Genomic DNA, 4618 nt, shown 5'->3' on the forward strand with positions numbered 1-4618 from the left:
GATTTTAACCCGCGGTATACCGTGAACCTATATTTTATTTATCACTAAACTTTATTTTAATTGATGTTGTATGTTGTAAAATTTTATTTATGACAGTTTTATGAATTCAGGTTACACACTCCACCTTCTATTTATATAGAATTTAGTTACTTTAATCTTTTTTGTTCTCAATAGATTTATGTTACATTTATGGGCGTATATGCGGGTAGATATGTATATTGAATATTGAATATAAATTTGGTTAATATGTATATTATTTTAAGATGAAAATAAGTATATTGGCCGTGTTCTTTTAATAATCCAACGACACATCTGCTACTGAAAAACTTAAAGTAGCGATGCAAGTGTCGCTAAAGTGAGACGCCTAATAAAACGGCGACTCTGAATAAAACCAGTGACACCAATTATTAAGAACAAAAGCTATAACAATGGAGGAAGGGAGGAAAACCAGCAACAGTTAAAGAGAAAAAAACCAGTGTCCTCCGTGTAATTTCTGGTCGCCGGAACATGTCGCGCGAGAGAGAAAAGAACAGGGCTATTGTGAACAGGGCTATTGTGTGTTAAGTATGGCCAATTATACAAATAGATGGTGGAGTGTAATAAAACTGAATGAAAGTAAAAACCAAACCTTAAACTTATTATAATCAAAAAGAAACACTAACACATATAAAATAGAAGAGAAACATAATTTTTAGTTAAAATCAATTAACTGTTGTTTTCATTTGTTTACAAGTTTCTTTTTTTTAACCTGGCGTACACCACATACATTTAATTTTTATTCTTATTTATATTTTATATTGTATTTTTTTGTTAAATATTGTATGTCTTCCAAATAGAGGAATAACTAAATTTCCCGACAGTGTATGCGTCTAAATATTTATATTAATTTTTTAATCCGTAATATACTTCATGACCATTTGTTTGCTATATTTAGTTTGTTTTGTTTAGTGTTTGAGATTCGATTTTGATTTTTAGTTATTATAACAAAAAAATAAAATATCTAAATACCTATTAAGTCATTTATACGCTATGATTAAGTCACATTTTTCCTTATGATTTCATTGTTTTACACAATATTAGTTAAATCAACTTAATTTTTATATGTCAAATATAATAATATTAATAGTGTTGACAAATAATAAAATGAGGATTTAACCCATGTTAGCACAAATTTAATGATGTTTTATTAATTCGAACATGTCTTTTTTATAAACCATCTATTAGATAACCATATTATATAGTATTTTATTTTTTAAAAATTTTACATATTCGTAATATTATATAGTATTTTAAGAATCAAAGCTCACTTGTTTTGGAAAACAAAATAGGAATCAAATTGTTGTTTTCTTTGTTTGCAAAGAATTCATAGATAAAATATCTTCAATACACAATACAAGGTGTGGTTAAATATATCATAGTTTATGTTTTCATATTGATTATGCTGTATTTTTTTAGTTGGAATGGTATGTAAAATATTTTGGAAACAAAATCTAAATTAATGCTATTTTTGGAAAAAATTTAGAAATTAACTTTGTAAATAGTTTTTTTAATAAGTACAAATATAGCGGTAGAACCCAAAATGTACTTCAAAAATGTATATATAGATTTGAGAGATTAATTCGAATTAAGTTGTATTATTTAAATTTGTTTGTTAAATATTTTTGAAGTACTTAATCCGCATGTACTTCACAAATATTTTTTTGTTAGATAATTGGTTTCGTAAGATACTTAATCCGCATATACACCCAAAATGTACTTAAAACTATTAAATATTTGAGAATATTGATTTCCTAATCATTCGAAAATTGGGTTCTCGTTTTTATGAACTTTATTAATGTTAAAATAATTATGAGGATTGTAAACTTTTGTTATGAAAAATCAGTTGTATCATTTAAATTTGAGAGATTATACAATCTCTAAAGATATTTTTGGATATTTTATGGGAATAAAACTTTAATGGGCATAACAGAAAATGTACTTCAAAAATGTTAATATAGATGCGGGCCTAATCTAGTATAAATATACACACATTTAACCTGGGATAATTTTTACTTTTACACACATATATATGTTATGTAAGTAACTAAAATATTTTAAAACGTATCAAAATTTTGTTGGAGGTAAGGAAGAGTTATTTAACATAGATTTTCTAATTATATTAAACCTTACCGTGAGATTTTGGTAGGTGGTAGAAATCTAAAATCTCACAAGATTCTGAAATTCTCTGGGGCAAGTTTGTAATTGAGTTCATTAGAGCGAAATGACTTCAATCAAACTAGTATAAATAACAACCTGCAAATGAAAATGTTGTAGTCTAAGTTATCAGGTTTTCTATTTGTCACTCATTTTATTTGTCAAAAAAATCAGAGTAAGCTTAGGGGAGAGCAGCGACACTATGATTTAATTTTTATTCATCTCTCGACACACAACATGTTGGATTATAGATTTCGAGATAGAGAGCATCCTTGTGCCATAGATTCACGTAGAGAGCAACCAGAGGCTTCAAAGCCAAAGCTCCGCTAGTCGCCATAATTTGAGCTGGAATCCCATAGCCAAAGCTCCGCTAGTCGCCATAATTTGCAGGCTCTGAAAATTGTGTAACAAGGTGTGTAACCGATGCCCAAAGAGAGATGCATCAGTAGGGTAATTATTGTGTGAAATTGCTGCTTCATCATTTTATTTGCAAGGACGTACTCTGAATGAGAAGAAGGAACAAATTAAGTAGAGACAAGCAACAATAGAAAAAAAATCTAAAATGTAGAGTTGTTTCTAATGCAAATGCTCTTGGCGCATAAGTCTAGTTGAAACAATTAAACTCACTGTAAGTCCAGACAATTAATACTCACGAACTGAGCTGAGTACTGTCATCAATTTTAGATATATATAGACAGAGCTGAGTACCTGAGTTGATGGAGTTATTGTTTAAAAAGGCTGCTTCATCATTTTCTTTCAACCGCCTGAGCTGAAGGAGAAGATGAAACAAATTTAAGTAGAGACAAGCGTTAAACAAGAGAGCAAAAATAAGCGTTAAACATCTAACATGTTGTTCATTAGCGGATATTGAAACAAAGGAAAATAAGAGAAGAAGCAATATCCTTTACCTAAGGAGTAGAGAATTGCATCCAAAATAAATTACTCTCATGTTATACGATCATGAGATTTACATTTGTGTTTCTGGTTAAGTCAAGAAAGAGTAGAGGTCTTTAGAGAGCATCCACAGCCACAAATTCGAGCTGGAATCCCATAGCCAAAGCTGTCCTAGTCGCCAAAATTTGCAGGCTCTGAAAATTGTATAACAAAGCTTGGTAATCGATGCCCAAAGAGAGATGTATCATTAGGGTAGCATAAATTCGAGATAGAGAGCACAATTGAAGGACTTGAGAAGACACGCCCAGTAGAGCTAAATCAACAAGGAAAAGTAGAGAAGCAAATCGCAGCCCAGTTTCCCCTAAATTTCCCGAAAATCCCTATTCCATTGAAGCTACAGAGAAACGTAAAGAAGGAGAAGACTTACAGTAAAATAATTCCGAGACAAACACAAGTAATGACATGCCAAAATATTCAATAAAAGAATCAAATGCGACATCAAACTCTTTTATGGGAGACAGGAAAACATGTAAGCTTTTTAAGAAACAAACCGATACTCTTTGTTTTCTGGCCCTTACTGACATTGGTATTGCACTTTTCCATCTTAATATGCCCACAAGAACATATGAATGATCATGACTCATCATCAGCTATAATAAAGAAAGGATGCATCTTTGTGTAACAAAAACAAGACAAAGGAGAAGACTTGCATAATTCATAGTGAAATTATATGCTTCAACCAGTTCAGTCGTCGTAGTGAAAAGCTATTTCAAGAGATTCGAAGTTACCTTACCGTAGCTGCTTTGGAGCCCACGGCAATTAAAGAATAATTGCCTCCGAAAATTGCAGGTGTAGCAACATAAACCCAGAAGTAATTGCTTAAGAGTTTGCTGAGTAGAGGAGCTACATCCCAGCCGAGTTGAGAAGCGGAGGTCTGCGTTTACTTGCATCAACCTGCAAATGAAAATGTTTTAGTTACTTCTAGTGCAGAGGGTGGTCTTATCTAAGTTGACAAATCAAATAAATTGCAGGTTCTAAATCCCATTATTAGCTGTAACCAGTGTCGATAGTATGCTACATCAACTCCTAAAATTCTGTTCACCCCTAATCCATTGAAACTACACAAAGTCATAACGGAGGAGAAGAGTTACAGTAGCATAATTTCGAGATAGAGAGCAACCAGAGGCTTCAAAATCGAGCTGGATTGGTTGTGGACAAAGCTCCGCTCGTCCCAAAAATTTGCAGGCTCTGAAAAATGTATAACAAAGGTGTGTAATCGATGCCCAAAAAGAGATGCATCCGTAGGGTAAAAGCAGTTAATTGAAAAATCCCAGAAACGATGAAAAGCAGAGAAGTAAATCGCCCTAATCCATTGATGCTAGAGATAAACATAACGTAGGAGAAGACTTACAGTAGCATAATAGCATAATTCCGAGGTAGAGAGCATCCGTACGGCATAGATGCTTGTCTTCTACACATTGTAGACGAAGAAGAAATAAATCGTGTCTGCTTTCTTCTAATTCCCTATATG

General features: G+C 32.0%; 1 long non-coding RNA gene across 7 annotated transcripts; it reads right to left on the reverse strand.

Annotated features, from left to right (window-relative positions):
- Nucleotides 1–2297: 2297 nt before the first annotated feature.
- Nucleotides 2298–4606, reverse strand: LOC104773859. Of its 7 annotated transcripts, none has more exons than XR_765184.2 (6): nt 4499–4606; nt 4268–4335; nt 3876–4041; nt 3102–3281; nt 2902–2962; nt 2298–2695 (listed from the first exon to the last, which is right to left on the reverse strand). It is a non-coding gene; the product is annotated as an uncharacterized LOC104773859 (long non-coding RNA). The 7 variants fall into 7 exon arrangements; XR_002037194.1 differs by having other exon boundaries at nt 3881–4041; nt 4239–4335; XR_765182.2 differs by having other exon boundaries at nt 3102–3481; nt 3881–4041; nt 4239–4335.
- Between the last annotated feature and the right edge of the window lie 12 nt (nt 4607–4618).

This window comes from Camelina sativa, unplaced genomic scaffold (assembly GCF_000633955.1).
Source record: "Camelina sativa cultivar DH55 unplaced genomic scaffold, Cs unpScaffold00676, whole genome shotgun sequence".
Classification (NCBI taxonomy): Eukaryota; Viridiplantae; Streptophyta; class Magnoliopsida; order Brassicales; family Brassicaceae; genus Camelina; species Camelina sativa.